Raw genomic sequence first — 20,052 nt, 5'->3', positions numbered from 1 at the left:
AGGAGGGAGTCTTGGCTATCCCTTTTAAGCCTTGATTTTGCCAATTGGCCATGTTAATTATTTTGATGTTGAGTTTTAGTAGATAGCAATTCCTGCACTTTTTAATCATCACTTATCACCTATCGCTTTCCAGTTCAGTTACCACCATTGTAAGTCCAACTCAGGCAAATTTCCCCTGTAGCTCCGGGTGTGAGCTGCCAGGGCTATTCTCCTTCCTGCTCCAAATGTGTCATCATTTTCATGGAGCTTATTATTTGCAGTGCTTAAAATTCCAGTGTCACAGTTTTATTTACTGTTTTTCTATCAACAATCCAGATCAGGGGCATCACCTCAAGTGCCTTCATGGTGAGGCAGGTGATGAAAGAGCAGGGAGGTTGGGTGTGTGACCCTGGGGGTGGCTGCAAAGGGACAGATCCTGCCTGAATTCTGGGATTGACCACATGCCTCCTACCTGCATATGACCCCTGTGCCCTGGAAGACAATGTAGAACCCTCAACATGGAGCCACTGATGAGAAAGTTGGAGTTGAGGGTGACTCCCAGGTGCAAACTCCTCAGCATTCCTTTCTTTCCTGTATAGAAGCTAAACACTCTCCTGGGGCCAGATCCTCAGGCACAAAGATGCAGGAAGTTCTAGGCATAGATGGAAACTGCCCTCAGAGACCTCCAAAACAGTATCAACACTGACTTTTACAGATAAAGGAGTGTGGAAGAATTTGACAGTTATTCCTGAGGAGGAGTCAGTACCTGGGTCTGGCTGAAATCATCTGAGATTTGAAGTCAGATGTATGAATGAGACGGTCTTAACATCTCAATGTGTAAATGTCTTTACTGATCCTGTCAATGTCTCTTATATCAGTGTGCAAAATTCTCCATATCTAAATCTGAACACTTCAACATCTGAACCTGTGACTATCTCAAAATATCAACATGCAAATGTCTCAGTGTCTTACCATGTGACTGTCTCATGTTAACATGTAGATGTCACAACATCAACATCTGAACCTGTGAATATGTCAATGCCTCAAAATACAAATGTCTCAGTATCTTAGCATATGGATGTTATTGCATTGGAACCTGGGAATGTCACAACATAGCAACATGCAAATGTGTTGATATCTCAACCTGTAATTGTCAAAAATCTCAAAATGTATTGTGTTCACATCACAGCATATGATGTATTGAGGGAGCCATTATCTTCATCCTCAATTCAGTTTCTATGAATTCTTTTGAAATACTCTTTTAGAAATTCTGTTCTTTTGCATATAAGCACTAGATCTCACTTGCAGAGGGATATCTGGTCAAGCTTTATAACACTTCCTTAGCACTCCATTTATATGGAAATCAAGCTGCTGGCTATCTCAGAGGATTCCAAGTTCTCCTTAAGGGTAAAAGTCCACTCATACATTGCTGGTGGGGCTGCAAATTAGTGCAGCCACTCTGGAAAGCAGTGTGGAGATTCCTTAGAAAACTTGGAATGGACCCGCCATTTGACCCAGCTATCCCACTCCTTGGCCTATACCCAAAGGACTTAAAATCAGCATACTACAGAGACACAGCCACATCAATGTTCATAGCTGCTCAATTCACAATAGCCAGACTGTGGAACCAACCTAGATGCCCTTCAATTGATGAGTGGATAAAGAAACTGTGGTATATATATATACAATGGAATATTACTCAGCCATAAAGAATGATAAAATTATGGCATTTGCAGGCAAATGGATGAAATTGGAGAATATCATGCTAAGTGAGATAAGCCAATCTCAAAAAGCCAAAGGACGAATGATATCGCTAATAAGTGGAGGATGACACATAATGGGGGGGAGGGAAGGGTTAGTGTTAGGGTTAGAGTTAGGGTTAGGGAGGGGGGCAAGTATGGAGGAAGGAAGTACTGTATAGAGGGAAAAGAGGGGTGGGAGGGGTGGGGGGAAGGGAAAAAATAACAGAATGAATCAAACAACATTACTCTATGTAAATTTATGATTACACAAATGGTATGCCTTTACACCATGTACAAACAAAGAAACAACATATATCCCATTTGTTTACAATAAAAAAAAAAAGTGAAAAAAAAAAAAAAGGGTGAAAGTCACTCTGGGTTCCTTTCACTTTTCTGAAAGTGGCTTTGGAATTATTCTCATGATCCTATCTGGATTATTGCAGATAAGATGCTATCACAGATTAGAAAATATTCTGACACTTTCAAAGTGACAGTTGACTACAGTGAATGAAGTTAGAAAGCGGGCTCCCTAGGGAATGAGGGTGGGAATGACAAGGAAGGGGGCTCTGGAACTTTCTAGGACATAGTAAGGGCTTGCATCTTGTGTACCCAGGTGTGTTCATTTGTTAAAACTCAGTTAATGTTCACTCCAGATTCATGCAATCCAATGTAAGCTTTAAAATCGTATTGCAACAGAAAAATATTATAAACAGATACTGATATCACAAGTGTATTGAAATATTCAGATAGAAGTGTGTGCTGATGTCTTGAATATATTTTTAGATGCATTTAAAAATGATAGGTTGACGGATGGGTAGATGGATAGATGTATGACAAAACAAGTATTTTACAATGTCATGGTAGAATCTAGGAGGTGGGTAACGTTTTTTCAACTTTTTTGCATGTTTGAAAACTTTCCTAATAAAATATTCCAGCAAATAAAGTAGGCCAGGAAAATGTAAGCAAGCCCTATGGTTCAGGGCTGCTCTCTACCCACATCACAGACTCTGAGAACATCGCCCCATTGTATCTCACTTTCAAGTCTGAAACTCATTAATTTCCTGGGTTAATTTTAGAAATCTTAAATTCTAGTCCATGTGTATTTAAGACAGCAAAAAAAGAACATAATTACTTTTGGAAGCTTTCCATTAAGAAAGCTCTGCATTAAAAAAAAAAATTGATTCTTAATTAGGGGTAAGCTTACCTGGAAAATCCCATTTACTGAAACCTTGCATTCCCTGACAACACACATGCAGCGGATATCATTTTAATTAGCATTTCCAGTTAGTGGTTGATCATATCACCTTACCTTTCACTAGCTTCATTATTCCAAGGCATTTTTTTGCATGTATCATTTCAGGGGTTTAGAGAAAGATCTTTTGAGTTAGGGTCCTCTGAATTTGAATTCTAGTTGATCCACTTATCGGGTGCATGACCATGAAGACACTTGATTTGTCTGAGCTCAGTGCATTTCTGCAACAAGTTCAATTGCTGATCCCTAAAATACAGGCTTCTTGTAAGAAATAAAGAAATAATTCAGGGAAAGCACTTTAAAGAGCCTGGCACATGGTAGGTTCTTAATCAGGAGGACTTCTCAGCTTCAGACCCTTACATCCCATTGCCATGACGGTACTGTCAGGGAGAACTAATATTGTTGCATCATTTCCCAGAGGAGCTGGCCAGTGTTTGAAGTTCAATCAAATCTGCCTCAAACACCACCATACTGGATAGCTGTATGCCAAATATTTGAGTTTTCTTTTTCCTTTTTATTTATTTTTTTCAGCACTGGGGATTGAACTCATGGGTGCTCTACTACTGAACTCCATCCATTTTCATTTATTTTTTTATTTTGAGACAGGGTCTCACTCAGTTTCCCAGGCTGGCCTCTGACTTGCCATTCTTCTGAGTTACGGTGGGCTTGATATGTCATCCAGCCTGTCCAGATATTTCAGTTTAATTGAAGGCTTATGTGTTTTCTTAGGTTCATCATCCATAATTGGCAACTAGCCTTATTTGCAGCATAAAGGAAGAAAAAAATGTCCACTTGAGAATAATGTCAGCTCTTTGAGTGCTCTGTCCAAGCTGAAAGGGTGAGCCCTGGAGCCCAGCATGGGTCTGACTGGGGATGCCCATTCAGGGTGCTCTATGGCATGATAGAGACCATGGAAGGAACAAAGTACACTAGGACCAACCCCAGGAGGGAAACCATAGCCAAAAAACACACACCCTCATGTGGCTTATTGTTTTTAGAGCGTGCTAGAGAACTACAACAGACTGTTTGGAGCCTTAACAATCGCTTGTTTTGTATTGGATGTTTAAAAAAAAAGCAAAAGATTTTTTCTTTGTGTGTTACATGTATGCCAGGAAAAATAGTTCCTGGAGAATGAAAACAACTCGAGGGTCAGTTTGCAACTTGAGAGGAACCATTGGGTCCAGTTGCAAAGATGCCATTTTCTCTTGAGTAAATGAAGCTGTGTCCAGGGAGAGGGCAGATTCTTTGTAAGGTGGTGGACTTGACATTGAATGATTCCTATCTTCAGAGAAGGACCAACCAGGTCTTTTGGTGGGAACTACAGGTGCAGTAAAGACTCACCTCTGGCCAGGAATGATGTGCAATTTTGAACTGACAGACAAAACCTAACAAGCAGCAGAATTGTGACATTCTGCAGCCTCAGTTGGTATCCATACACAGCTCTAGGCTTCCTCAGGAGCAGTCAACTTTTAAACCACATTTTGCCCCAGAATTTCCAGGACTGGGTTGGAAAATCCACCTAGACCCCAGGTTTTCTTTGGGCAATGTCATTATCTCCAAGGCCAAAAATCTGCTAGGTCAATCACTGCAGGGGTATAGGCATAAAGAAGCAGAAGAAGAAATGAAAAAAAAGTAGGAAGAAGAGTCCAACAAGTTCATGCAGAGCTGCATTGGGCAGCCAGGCCTCCCTGGAGACCACAGAGTATAGCTGTCCATCTACTGAGAATGATGCCCTCAACATGGCTCCTCCATGAAGCCACACAGCTGGGCTGGGTGCTGAAAGATTCTTTCCCAAGAGACCCTGCACTTGGCACTAAAGACAAACAAGGAGGAGGCTATTTCCCAACTGACCACTTCAGCTTGACTTTCCTTCAAGTTTCTCAGAACACTAGATCCTAATTATTAAGGCAGTATTCTCAAAGAGTGGACCAGGGTTCAGCAGTATCAACTTCCCTTGGTAGCTTCTAGAAAATACAAATTCTCAGGCTTTGCCCCAGACCTACTGAATCAAGAATTCCAGGGATGGACCTGGGAGTCTGAGTTTTTACAAGCCGTCCAGGTGGGCCTGATTAGCCCTCCTAGTGCCAGATGCCCAATTGTAGTGGAATCATAATAGCTTTCCCAGAAAATGGACAAATGGCTGAGGATGGGGATTCCATTGTAGGGTGTTTCTTTAGTCTCTTTCACATTTTATAGTTATTCTATTGGCTTTAGTGAGGTTTCTGTATGGAAGGGTATTTAGGAATATTTGAGGCAATGATCTGACTGGTATGGGGCATTTAGGAATTTAAAAGTTTTTTTTTTTTTAATTGCTGTTCAGAAAAGCACATAGTTATTACTTAAATTATATGTTATAGATCAATAAAAATGGTGAAGTTTTTCTAATGATACTTTCGTTCACATGTTATGTAAGAGTGAGCAAATGTCAATGGTTCAAAGGCTATTATTAGTAACTGTTGTCAATGGAGAGCATTAATAGAGCCACCCTCAGCCCCGTTTCCCACAGTCCCTCACTGAGGCTACTTAATTGACATATCCAATAGCAAACTTATCCTGTTTTCTGGTGCAAGGATACTGTCCTGTGAAAATTATTATTTTTTCTTTCTGACTTTTCCCTGACAGTGAGTCCAGGTATTATTTATTATCTGGTTTTTCTTCCTGCCTTCAGGCAAGGACCACATTTAAGCCAATTCAAACTTTGCAAGTCTTAAAAATAACTCTCTCTTTGCTAACCTCCTCTAGGCTTGGCAGGAACTTCCTTGGAACAGGAAATCCATCCTTCTACCTGCCCACCCCTCATGATTAACTTGCCCCATAATCTTTTTGTACTTTTTCAGGTTGCTATAATACAATTCGACAAGGTCTTTTTTTTTTTTTAATTTTTGGTGGCCGTGGTGGTAGTGATCACGGTGGGAGTGGAATCCTGTTTTCCCCCTCCATTGCCAAGTGTCCTGATTTTCAATGCTGAAGATGATTAACTTCTTTAAAGGCAGAACATTTATCAAGGCTTCTCAGTGAATATATAATTGTCCCTCAAAGTTATCCCAACCTTATGGAGGTGAATGTGATTTTATGACTATTTTAGAGAAGAGTCTTTAAATAGTGCCTGCCCATGGCATAGGTAAGCTGATAATAGTTATCTCCAATGTGAATTGCTTTTACAACTGAAGGGAGGCCTCTGGAAATTTTTCTTTTGCATTCTTCCATGAGTTTGTTAGTATATTTGTGACTCTCTTTTTCCTTGTCTCCTTTCTATCCTTAATAACTAGAACTTATTCTAAGATTTTTTTTTCTGTCCCTAAAAACCATTGTAGTAATCAAATGCATCATTCTTTGAATGGGTCTCCCCAAACCATGCTTTTCTCTTTATGAGACCCTAAATAAGAATAAGTGTGACTCTTTGGTTACAGAGAGATCTTTGGCAGAATCGAATTTACTTTGTTAAGATTTAAGAAAAACACGGGGACTAGAAATTGGGCTCCATATTGAGGGGAGGGTTTCACCTTGCTGAGAAACAAAGAGTGGAATATATTTGGAAGGGAAATTGCTATACAGCAAAGCATGTAGTTATTACTTAAATTATATGCTATAGATCCATAAAAATGGTAAAATTTTTCTAATGATACTTTTGTTCACATCTTCTGTGAACATTTCTGTTCCCAATTGTACACATCCTGCACCTCACCACCATCCGTGGGTGTATTTGGAGTCAGCATTTTTGGAAGTCCTTGAGTGACACAACCCCAAACTCTCTCTACTTAGAAATAGATGTGACAGTTGGCCAGGCCTATTATCCAGCAGAACTTCTTCCAATGACATGAATATTCTCTGTCCTGTTTAGTATGATAGCTACTCACCACTGTGTCTATTACACACTGAACCTGTGGCTAACATGACTGATGAACTACATTTTTAATTTTATTAAATTGGATTTAATTCACACTTAAATTTAAATGGCTGCATGTAACTAATAGCGACCATGCTGAATGGAACAGAGCTGGGAGAAAGGAAGTGAGGATGCCTGAGCAATATTCTGTCTTCCTCAGCCTCCTGATGGCTCCTTTGAACAGTGGTCACAAGGAGCAGATTGACTCCTTCAAGAGGAATTCTTTCCTAGTCTTAAATCTGGACTCTAAGAGAAAAAAAGGCAATTGTTTTATAAAGAAATAGAGATAGTGGAGGCTTGAAATTTTCACTGAGGTGAAACAGAGACTTCATTGTTAATGTATGGACTTGGGTTGAAAGCAGAAACTTAAAGAGAAAACCTTGCCTTTTTTTTTTTTTTTTTTTTTTCATCTCTTTTTTGACTAGGGACAAATGGCAGAAAACTCTATCTGTGTCCAGGGCTTTTCTTGCCTAGGGAAGGGTAGAGTAAACACACTTGTCTAATTAGAAACCCAGGCTGCCTGTCTCCCACTTTCAGTCTTATCATCTTCCTGAGCCACATCCAATTTGGGAAGGGAGAAAAAGATAGGAATGATAATCAACTGACCTTGCCATAGTTGTCCAGATATTCATGGGAGAACTGATGGGAGACTTTTGAAACATCTCAGACAGAGGTTAGAAGACCATAGGTAGCCCTATGCCTGGTTCTGTTTGGCATTGGTGTTTTGCCATGTTTTTCTGAGGAAAATGGTTCTATTTTGGAATGTGCCTTAGTGGACCAGCTGTCACCTCTGGATGTCTGATGAGTAAAAGCCTCCATGTTTCATGCCATGAAAGTTAAAGAAGCACCAAATCAAAGAACATGGTATGATAAAGGTGGAAAGGTAAAGTATGCACTCTCGTAGAAGTTTTCAAAGTATTGATCTTTAAGAATAGAGATGATACTTTTAGTACAAATGTAAGTATGGAAAATAATAATCGATATCTTTGATATTTGATATGTGCATATAAATAACATTTTCTTCATTATTTTAAAAGTTTATGTTTTATTCCAAGTAAGTATGGTGTTCGTTTGTCATGAACTGTGTAGATTTTGCATGCATTTTTAGGTTGGATTGCTGTGTAAACTTGTTGAGCTTAATAATACTTCAACTGCTTATTCAATCAGACATAGATGGATATTTAGGTTATTTTCCTTTTTGTTGTTATTTATTGTTATAAAACTTTGCACCTGTTCACAAGTATCTACATAAAAGTAGAATTGATGATTTTGCATCTTATCAATTCCTTTAACATGTAAATGTTAACAAATTGATCCTTAAAAAAAAAAAAAAAAAAGAATAGAGATGTGAGTATATGTGAATGTGGCAGGCAGTGGGACAAAACTTAATGTTAGAGGGGTGTTAAGTTCCTTGAACTTGAGAACTCTATAGCTGGTGTCTCCACTGAGGAGGGTCCAGTAACTGGTAATAATAAATGCGGGTACTTGAAGATAGGCAAGGTGCTGAGGGAGTGAAAATGGGGCAGACAGAATTCAAAGCAGCAAATCACATACAACCACAGGAATAGCATCCTAATTAAAATAAGTTATACTCTATGTATAATTTGCCAAAATACATGCTACTGTTGTGTATAACTAAAAAGAACAAATTTTTAAAAAGCAGTGAATCGGGGTCAGAAGATTATCCCGGGAATCTGGCAAGCTTTTGCGTATCCCTCCATCAGCTTCATCTCACTTCTCCTGACACTGACTCCCCTCAGAGCCCTTCTTGGCACATGCCCTTGACTGGGTGTCTCCAGTCGAGCTGTAGCACTCTCCACCCCGCTGTGGCTTCAGAACCTGCTGTCAGCCCTCTGTCTACACTGTTGGCAGGTACCTCCAGCAGTGGCCACTGCATTTGGCTGAGATCCAGGCGTGGGCACTGTACATGTTTCCTCTTACAGTCCCAGGCCCATTGACTTCACCTCTCTTCCTGGGGCAGGCAGTTATGACAACTCTTGATCCCAATACCCAGCAGTGTAGTGAAATGATGCTCTATTTAAAGACAGGCATTGAAGAAGAGTTTGATCTAATCTGAACCAAAAATAAATTAATTAATTAAATTAAATAAAAAAGAAAAGAAAAAAAAAGGCCCATGGTCCCTCAGCATCCAGGAGAAATTGTTTCGAATCTTGACATGTCTAAAAGGCACAGGAGCCAGCTAGAAGGAGCCTTTGCTGGCCAAGTCTGAGACAATTTGAACATCAAAATAAGTAACAGGTTATCATCCAGAAAGTAAAATCAGAATCTGTGAGTCCACATCTGAGTGAATGAATGGGGGGATGGGAAGAACTGAGTAGGAAAAATGATGGAATTAGAAAAATTATCATTTGTAACCATTGCATAATGCATGTGCCTCTGTGCTGGTCAGCTTTCAGTCACTTCAACACATACCTCAGATATTTATAAAGAAATCAGTTTATTTTGACTCACAGTGTTGGAGGTTCCAGCCCATGATCAGGCTGACTCCTTGCTTTTCAGTCTCTGGTTGGTATCCCAGTTAATAAAGGACAGGCACATGTGGCAGAGCAAACTGCTCACCTCACTGCCAGAAGCAAAAGAGGGAGAGACTCTTTGTCCCACAGTCTCCCTCAAGTGCACAACCTCAGTGGCATAAGGACCTCCCTCTGGCCCCAACCTCTTAAATATTCCACCATCTCCCAGCCTTTAGCACATGGACCTTTCAGGGACATTCAAGATCTGAGTTATAGCAGCCACATAACATTCCTATCAGTGAGGGGCTAAATTTATGAGAGTGATTTCATAAGATTATAATGGAGCTGGAAAACTTCTATCACCTGGTGACACTGTCACTGCCATCATGTCACAATGTAATGCTTTATTCCTGTGTTTGTGGCGATGCTGGTATAAACAAACTTGCTGGACTGCCAGTCACCCAGAAGTACCAGTATGTAACACTCAATAGTGATCATAAATGACTGTTATTGATTTATGTATTTACCATACTATACTTTTATTGTTATTTTAGCTTATACTCTGTTTATTAAAAACATTCACTGTAAAATAGTATGCCCTGTTACACCAGCCTGTGGCCTCAACCATCTTATGCTTACTGAGTGTCTTGATTGCATATTTTCCCTCTTGTGCTTGATTTAAGCTTACGTTGTTTTGTTCATCAGGCCCTAGAAGCAAAAGTCTGTCCCGTGTGTGTGTGTGTGTGTGTGTGTGTGTGTGCACAAACATACTGGGTATGTATACACACAGTATACACTGTATAGCCTAAGTGTGTACAGCTACAGTGCTGTACCAACTAGGTTTCCATAGGTATACTCTTTGATGTTTGTGCAACAACACATTGCCTAAGGATGTATTTTTTTTAACATTAAAAGAAATTTTTTTGGTGTTGGTTATCAAATCCATGACCTCGTGCAGGCTTTTTGCCACTGAACTACACCCCCAACCCTTAAGGATGCATTTCTAAGAACATATCCCCTTCATAAAGCAATGCTCAACTCTGATTATTTCAAGCAGGATCTGCAAAAGAATCCTAAACCTAGTGGATAAGTACTTGATAAACAGGATATTTACATAATCTCAAAGTATATCCCACAGGATACTTATTAATTACAAAGGACAAAAATAGTAATTTCACAGGGGAGGTATCTGGCTGAGTCTACCTTACTTGCATGCTTATAGGTAGCATCACCAATCAAGGCACAGATAGCATTATGCCACCTAATGAAGGACAGGCATTGTGCCCTGAGAGAGCCATTGCAGCACTTCTGGGCTTGTCCTGTCTAAAATGCAAAACCTGAATATAATTATGAGAAATTGTCGAGCAAACCCAAATCGAGGCATCCTATGAAATAACTTGCCTGTACTCTTCTAAAATGTCAAGGGCATCAAAGAAAAAGCAAGACTGAGGAACTATACCAGATTGAAGGAGACAGGACATTTAAGGAGACAGTATAGTTAAGTGCAGCATGTGACTCTTGGACCAGGATTATTTTTCTTTTCTTATAAAAAGCATTAGTGCCAGGTGCAGTGGCACACACCTCTAATTCCATTGGCTCCCGAGGCTAAGGGAGGCAGGAGGATAGCGAGTTCAAAGCCAGCCTCAGCGACAGCAAGGCACTAAGCAACTCAGTGAGATCCTTTATCTAAGTAAAATAAAAAATAGGGCTGCAGATGTGGCTCTGTGATCGAGTACCCCTGACTTCAAACCTGGTAATCCCCCCCTCCAAAAAAAGCATTATACTGAACAAAATGTACAAGGTCTATAGATTAGACAGATATCAATGTTATCCTTATAAATTCCATCTTCTGACAATTCGTGGTGGTCATGTAAAAAATGTCCTTGTTCTTAGCAAATACATGTTTCCTAAGAATGCATGTTCAGGCATGCAGAGGCATGAAACCTGAATTAACCGGAGTGGACCCAAAGGACCTGTCTGTGGTGATGGAAATGCTCGCTGGCTTTATGCATCATGGGTTGCCAGGAGATCCACATTTGTCAAAACTCACTGGACTCAATGTTGAAAATCTATGTATTGTTTCATAAAAAGGAGTTTAAAAAGGTAAAGTATCTCTCACTAAAAAGCTAAATTAAAAAGAATACAAACTTTAAAAAAAATTCCAAAATTGCACAGTGTGTAAAGCCATTGTAGTGGATGTAAATCTTTTCAGAGTAGTCCCTAATCTGAGTAATGTTAATGTTTTTTTTAATAATTTCCTATTTTATGGTCATATATTATTTCCCTCATAGCATTTAGCATCAAATGGAACATCGTGAATGTTTGCCAATTGTTTGATAGCTGATATCATTGACAGTATACATTTCATCTTATTTGAGATCTGGCAGACAGGAAAGACATTTGTTTCCTGGGAGGACCAGAAGGTGACCCCAGGTCAGAATTTTCCAGGCACTCACAATCTTTGTGGAAACATTTTTCCACCTTGAGAAATGCTCCTACTATCCAGCAGGTCATCTGAAGAGTGGCATACTCCATGGTTCCATGGTGTGGAGTTGGACAATCTGTTGATTGAAGTTTCCTCTTAAGGGATCCCAGCCAGCTCCCTAACTTGTTTGGCAAAGGTTGGGGAATTTATTTGTTGCTTTTTAAATCGCTCTCCTGTGCCTCAAAGCATCAGGATACTGTAATCCCTCTACCTCCAAATCAGTGGGAGTAAAAATTTCCTCCCAGACTAGCCCAGCAGGAAGATTAGGAGGTTGCAAAAAGTTGTTAGGTCTCTGAACCAAGGACAAGAGTTCAGGTCCAGGAGACAGGGTCAGAATTTCACCATGGCACCATCTTACTGCATCATGGCTCCAGTTGCTCACGAAGAGAAACAGCACTCATGTTGGGACAGCACTGGGCTGGTGACAGCCTGGTAGGACACAGTGCTGCTTACCATCCTTCAGCATGTATGTGAGTCAGACAGGCACTATTTTGACCCTTATTTTCAGATGATGAAATGAAGACTCAGAGATATCAACTCACTAGAAATCTTTTCCAGGGCTTTTGCCTGTCTTAGTGTGGGTTTTCCCAGAAGCAGATTCTGAGCAAGGACTGAATATAGGTCATCCATCAGAGAGGTGAACCAAAGTAGAGAAGGAAGCTTGGGAACAACAGGGCTGAGATTTGCCCTGCTGGGAAAATTTGGAAAATAGTATAGAATATGCCTCAACTTTTTCCTCACCTGTGGGTGTAGGGAGTAAGGATATATACATACCAGCTTTCATTATTTGTTGGTTGAAGACTACTGAGAGGTGGGGAAGGCAGAGATGCTAGTGTTGAGAAATGTCAAGCTCTGAACAGGCAAAGGTTGAGGAGGAAGGGAGGCATACCAACAGTGTCTGACATGCTGCCTTTCCAGCGCAGAACCATGTGGAATTGACTGACAGTGCTGAGCATAATGATGAATAGGATTGCAAACATGACCATGGAGGAGAGACACACTAATGGAAGAACCAGTAGCTGGGCAGACTGGCAGGGGGAAGGATTGCCTCTTTTGTTAGTTCCTGAGAGGATGTAAATTTCTGTACCTACCATTAGTAATAAACCCTACCTTCCATATCTGCCCCAAATGTGGGGCAGATCCCTCAGCAACATCCCTTATCCCTTCTATGTGGGTAAAAGCCTTTGGCTGCCCATGTTTTTAGTGATATATTTCTGTGCCTTTGTGGCCAGTTCTCTACTCACATCTTAGAATGGGAGCCCTGAGCCTTATGAAGATGAGCAGAGTCCTTAAACTCCATGTGTCTATCCCTTGTGTGCTGTAGTTGCATTGACCTAGGACCTGAGAAGGAGGTATAAAAGTTGAGAGAAGGCAGGAGTGGGATCTAAGGAGACCAGAAAAAGGAAGCATTGCAAACAAGTGAAGTGTTATGAGGCACAGGAGAAGAGCAGCAATGTCCACAACCCACTGACCCTTATTCAGTGCCATGTCTGATTCGGCCATGTCAGCCCTCTGAGGGTGAGGGATGCTCTCAGAGGACAAAGAGCAAATTGAAAAACAAGAAAAACAAAGGCTCATGGGGGAATGAAGGCTATGACCTTGCCTCATTAGTGATATCTGGGGGTGGGTTTCATGTGCCATTCAATTGGTTTTTTTTTAATAAAAATGGGTGTTATGGTTTAGATGTGAGGTGTCCTCCAAAAGCTCACATGTGAGACAATACTAGGAGAAATTATTGGGTTGTGAGAGTCTTAACCCAATCAGTGAATTAATTCCCTGATAGGTGAGGGAATTAATTCACTGAGTGGTGACTTAAGTGGTAGGGTGTGACTGGAGATGATGGGAATTGGGGTGTGGTTTTGGGGTATATTGTATCTGGCAAGTGGAGTCTCTCTGCTTTCTGATCACCACATGAGCTGCTTCTTCCATGATGTTCTACCTCACCTCAAGCCCCGAGGAATGGAGCTGTCCTTCTATGGACAAAGACCTCTGAAACTGTGAGTCCTCAAATAAACTTTTCCTCCCCTAAAGTTGTTCTGGTCATATCTTTTATTCACAGCAGCAAAAAAAGCTGACTAAATCAATGGGCAAACAAACAAACAAAACAAGAATACATCAATAAGCAGTCAGATGAACCGAGCCTTAGAGGAGCTTCCTGTCTGTTTACTAAAAATTGAATCCTACTGGAGTGAGAAAATTGGGGTTACTTTGTCTGAACCCCACTGACTACCTTCACTTATGGAGAGTGACAAAGCAGGAAGGAAGGATTCCCAGGGAGAAGCTAGAAAATCTCAGGTGAACGTGGGACTTCCCTCTACCTGCTTAACAACACTGAGCAAAGGGCACAGGAACAACCAGCAAATTTTGTCTTTCTCTGTGGAGGACAGAACTAGAGATTTAATCAGATGGCATCAGAGGGCAAATATTTGGACCTATCTATGGAAAGTTCTTCTGATTCACCATTTCCTGTGGTAGCCTGGGGCCGGATGGGACCACAAGGGAAATGAATTACATGGGGAGGACACATGCCTAAGTTGGTTACCAGAAAGAGAGAGAAAGAGAGAGAGAGAGAGAGAGAGAGAGAGAGAGAGAGAGAGAGAGAGAGAGCCTTTTTCTTTGCTATTTACTTTGGTTCCCTTTTTATTCAAGGGAGATCCTGGCAATGGCTTTACTCAGGAGACCTGGAGTTTGGCTTCCTGCCCTTTCCTCATTGTGTCTCTTCACAGAGATGCTTTCAGGTTGAGGTTTGTTGCTGGTGTTTAATTCCTCAGAGGGAATCTGACTTATACAACCTAATTTCTCCTTTGGCAGACCTGCTGGCCAGCATCAGCCCCAGTGTTACCTCCTCTGCAAAGGCAGCACTCTGAGCTCATCCACACTCTTCTGTAACCTGTTTGTAAATTTGGATGGGGCACTGGTAGTCTGTAAGGAACAAGGTGCCATATTGGTAATGGTATCAAACCTTCAGAAAACCAAAGAGTAATGAGACAGGAAGAGGGATGGAGGAAGACAGGAAGGAAGGCAGACAGGAAGGAAAGTCTGACTTCCATTTTTCAAAGAAAAAGGAGCCAGGCACCAGTGGGAAAAGCCCCAACAGGGACTCCTGGTCCTTATTCTCATGTTTAGTTTTCCACGTGACTTTGAAAAGTCATTCCAAATTTCTTGACCTTGTGTCTTCATTGGAAGAACAAGTGCAATATAACCTCTGAAACTGAAAACCAGAAAAGAAAACCCAGGAGGATGAGTAGAAAAGTCAAGGGCCTAGGCAGAGGACATGGGCTGGATCTGCTACCAGCTTTGAGCAGGTTACTCAGCTGCCTTAAATGCCAATCAGTCACGTTTGCATTTCCCTGGATACCATGAGATCTTTTTCTTTTTCTTTTCTATCCCCACTTCCTTTCATTCCCCTTTGTCTAATCTACTGAACTTCTATTCCCCATGCCTTCCTTATTGTGCATTAGCATCCATAAAGCAAAAACATTTCACCTTAGCATGATAGTCTCCAGATTCATCAATTTACTGGCAAATATCATAAAGTCATTCTTCTGAATGGCTGAGTAATATTCCATTGTGTGTATATATATATATCACATTTTCTTTATCCATTCATCTGTTGAAGGGCACCTAGGTGGGTTCCATAGTTCAGCTATTGTGAATTGTGCTGCTATAAACATTGATGTGACTGTGTCACTGTAGTATGCTGATTTTAAATCCTTTGGATATATACCAAGGAGTGAGATAGATGGGCCAAATGGTGGTTTCATTCCTGGTTTTTGGAAGAATCTCCACACTGCTTTCCATAGTGGTCGCATTCATTTGCAGTCCCAGCAATGATGTAAGCGTGTGCCCTTTTCCCCACATCCTCACCAACATTTTTTGATAATGGCCATTCTGGTTGGAGTGAGATGAAATCCCATGAGAACTTTTCAAATCTCTTGACTCTAGGTTTATCTGCCTACCATTCCTTTGGGGCACAAAGCCAGAAAACTCATATTGACTTCTGGGCTATCAGTTTTTACAGGAAAGATTTGGGGTAGGACAATTACTTCTTATGCTAAAACAAACATGGATATATTACACAGTTAGTATAAAATATGCTTGGATTTTAATGATAGATACGTTTCAAGATAATAACTGTAAATGAAGTCCAAACCTGTATAAAATAATTTTCAGCCTCTGGCCAGGGACACCTATGAAGAGCAAAAGAGAATCCACCTTTTCTCCATGTCTTGTCTCGCTGCCTTCTTTCTCCATGTCCATGTGCCACCTGAATCTTCCTTAGAACAGAACCTCATGATCTCCACGCCTTTTCCAGCTGTTTTTGTCTGGAATGGTGATTCCTAACACTTGAGGTACTCTGAACCTGTGGAATGTGTGATTATCATGGCTACAAAGTTAGATTTAAATTTTCACAGTATTTGAAGACATTCAAGCCCACTTGATATACCCCAGTCCCTGGATTCTAGTTTAAGAAACTTTTGTCCAAAGTGATAAGAGTGAGAGGCAAGAGTAGGTAGAGGAAGAACTTAAGCACCTGCTAATTATCCTTTTTCTGGAGTGAGTGGGATTTGGAATTTGGAGGTGTCTACTGAGATAGTGGCCCATTTTTAAATCAAAACATTATGAAACTGTGAAAGATGGAGGGGTGGGAGGAGTATATTTATCTATAAATTCTAGATCCCTGCTGGAGTCAATCTCAGCTTCTTTTGGGTTTTTCTTACCCGTGTGGTTGTCACCTAGCAATTGATGTCAGTTTTTCACACTATCATTTTGTAAGGTAGCATGGTTGCTTTGATGTTAAACATTTTTGCTTGAGACCTGATAAAGAAGGGGTCTCAGATTGGGGAAGTGTAGAGTGATGATCTATCTTGCAGTCTGAGAGCAAAGCAAGGAATTTCAGTCATGCATCAAAACTGGGAAATGTCCCCCTGTGTCTCTGCTTACTTGACCCCAAGATATATATATATATATATATAATTCAAATGTCACCCTAAAGAGGGTAGAGAGAGGGAGAGTGGGGTGGGGCACAGACTTTTGCTCCTTCTGCTGCTCAAGTTGCCTTTTATTTCTGGTCATGCAAGAGTGACCATAACCCTGTTAAAGTGACACATGTTTTCCCTGAGCTGGGATGCTGATGAAGCAGACCGAATTCATGCCCCTGAAAATTAGCAGAGTACCTGCACACTACATGCTCAGTCAAGTGGAATCTTGACTGTTGAATGAACCTCCCCTTTGCCCTCAGTTATAAGACATGGGAGACAAAGCTTGCATCTTTCTCATCTGTCCCAGAGCTTATATTCATGGTGGGCTCCCAGCCATCCCTGTCGACTTGGGGCAGTTTATAATCTTACAGTGCTTTATAATTTTCACAGTACATTCACAGCATCATCTCACAGACTTAATTCTCACCACAAGAATGTGGAATAGGGATGGGGAGATAGCTCAGTTGGTAGAGTGCTTGCCTTGCAAGCACAAGGCCCTGGGTTCAATCCCCAGTACCGCCAAAAAAATAAAATAAAAATGTGGAATAGGTCTGATGGCACCATTTTCTGGATGGGGAGCATAAGTATGGGTCAGAGAAGTTAAAGGGTATGTCTAAATCACACCCTGGACAGTAGTTGGATATGGCAACCAGAAGCTATCATGATCTGGCCCCTTTTCTTTATCTGTAGCCATCAAGGTACCAGTGTTCCTTTGCCTGAGGACTTTCTCTGGCCACCTCAGCGTGACTTGCTTGTCTTTGGTGGTAGACCAAAAGTCAGGAGTGACTGCTTCCTGGGGTAGCCCATACTAGAACAGATGAGAGCTGGTGTATAAATGCCCCAGCTCCCTCACCTGGGGTGAGATAATGCCGAGGCACACGTTCTATGTACTTTTTTCATTTTCCCCAGAGTTTCCACTGGGATTAAGCTCCAGTTTCCCACTGTGGTAAATAACTAGAGGCCACATGCTTTACTGGATGCCTTCCTTTCCCAGTATGACCTCCTAACCCCTCTGCTGGTGCTCCTTCACCTCACAAATTAATTACTTACACTGAAATCCTTGTCTCAGAGCCTGCTTTTGGAAGGACCTAATCTAGAGCTTAGATTCTTGGGCACCAAATCCTGGCTTTTCCTTTTGGGTATAAAGGCTCACCAGGCTTCTTAGGGAGGAGTTCATCTGTGTTCTGAGGCTAAGCGTAACCTGTCTTAACACTGTGGTGCAGTGTGTAGTAAAGCTTGGTAAATTTTCTTTCCTTCTTTCCATTTATTTTAAGCAGAAAGAAAACCAGACAGTCTTGCATACTCTCTTGATGACCTCCCAGATCAGTACTACGTTTCTTAACCATAAAGAGAAGTTGCCTGAAATGGAGACAGCAGGCAGAGGCCCAGGAGAAAACTCTAGTGTCAGAGCCTCTGGCCTGGGAAGACAGATTGGGCCCAGATAGGTTACAGAGTTCATGAAGTTACTGCATTTATTGTGTACATGGCCTTATGGTATATGAGGGTGCGGAAGCACCATATCAAACTCATGACAGATGTTGTAAATCATGGGAAGTGTGTTGAGGCCACCTCTATGCTGAGGCTTGGAAATGAAATCATCTGTCAAACCAGGAAGCTGGGCTTCCCTGGCTGTCGGTCATCTGGGCTGAGCATCTGGCTAATGGGGTATGTATGGGGCAGTGGGGGCATTATTGAGACATCCATAGGGTGGGACTCCACAACTCCTTTGGATACCCTTGAAAGTCAGAGAAGCTGAGAAAAGCACATCAGCATCTCCTGAGCAATTTGTTTTTCACTTCACATAGGTGATCTGGAATTTGCCATGTGAGTACAAGGTGGGACTTTTAAAATGAGGACAGATCTCTAAAATTCCTATACCTGTTTAGAAGAGATTGAGATAGAGACGATGTTAAGGACAGCCAGGCTTTCTTATTTAAAACTGATTATCAAAGTCTAATCATTTTGACTCAATACAAGTGTGTCTCTGTGACTGTAGAACTGTGTGCAGATGAATGCACAAGTTTGCAAGTATGTACATCAGTGTAGGTGTTTGCATACATGTGAGTGTGCAAGTGTGTGGATGTGTGTTCAAATACACGTTAGAAGAAAATAATGAATGAGGGTAAAAGAGCAAAATAAGGATTCCTCTTAGAATGCGTTGGTTAGACCAACTAATGTTCCTATAATTTTCTTATTTTGCTTGCAAATGTATTTATTAATAACAAAACTGACAAGTTGGGAATAACCTTTTAGGTGCTAGGTGCCATAATCAGCAAAAACCAAAAAGTGAGATGAAAAACGGAGTTCTACCTGCATTCAGGATTGCCATGTGCTGGTCATCCTGGTGAATGATAGCAACAGGAAGACTGGATAGGAGAATTAATTGGAATGATCCTACAAAATGAGACTCCAGAGTCATCTTCAGATTGCCTTTTGCCCTGCTCTCCCTGTGTGTTCTCAGCATGGATAATTGTGGCAGGCTATCCTTGCTAGGAGGCTGATTCCAATTCATTATTTCTCTCTACCATGAGCAAGCCAAGGGAAAAGAATAGTCCCAGAACCAGAGTGTTCCAAGTTTGCTGAAAGGTCATTGCCACTTTTTTTTGGTAGCTCCCAGCACAGCAGAAATGCTCGGATGTCAACTCTGTTCCTTTAACACTGCTGCGAGCTGACTTCATTTGTTTGAGATAAAACTTCCCTCTTGGTCCAGGAGCGTTCACGGCTGAGTTGGCCACGAGACAGAGGACCCTGTGTTCCTAATTATTTCTGGATGAAAACTCCTGTAGGCAAGTGGAGATTCAGGGCAAGGATGGCCAGGTGGAGCAGTCACCAGTGTGCAGTGAATTGTAGACATGGAGAGATAATTAAATTAAGAGTGCCAGGTGCAGGCATTGAAAAATAACCATGGGTGTTAATTATGCAGTCCAGCCTCACAGTCCAGTGTTAGCAGAGGAAATGCCACAGGCCTGTCCATCACGTGGCAGTTGAAAAGCTTGGGAGAGACACATTCATGGTTTCTAGAGAATTTGCCAGGGCTGCCTACTTGGGATTCTAGTGAAGCCGGGATTATTTATGAGTGGCAATGTGCACATTTCCCCCATTTTCCTCCCAACCAAGGTGGCCATTTGGTTTGTATGGGTTTGGTGGGGGGTTAGCTTTGGTCCACATGGAAAGTGAGCCAAACTCAAGTGCAAGTGTAGGCACTTCTGGAGGTGTTTCTTCTTTTTCTGATTTGAAACAAATTTGATTCTC

General features: G+C 41.3%; 1 protein-coding gene and 1 long non-coding RNA gene across 3 annotated transcripts in view; both read left to right on the top strand.

Annotated features, from left to right (window-relative positions):
* SLC24A3 (solute carrier family 24 member 3) overlaps positions 1 to 20,052 on the top strand; it is a 511,438-nt gene that overhangs the window by 151,257 nt on the left and 340,129 nt on the right. The gene's annotated exons all lie outside the window — the stretch shown is intronic.
* On the top strand, positions 1,305 to 8,988 carry LOC306653574. The gene is made up of 2 exons (XR_013761761.1): positions 1,305 to 1,392; positions 2,091 to 8,988. It is a non-coding gene; the product is annotated as an uncharacterized lncRNA (long non-coding RNA).

Source organism: Sciurus vulgaris (assembly GCF_902686455.1).
Source record: "Sciurus vulgaris genome assembly, chromosome: 2".
Lineage (NCBI taxonomy): Eukaryota > Metazoa > Chordata > Mammalia > Rodentia > Sciuridae > Sciurus > Sciurus vulgaris.
Note: the sequence above shows the minus strand (reverse complement) of the source record. Positions and strands in the feature narration are given on the sequence as shown.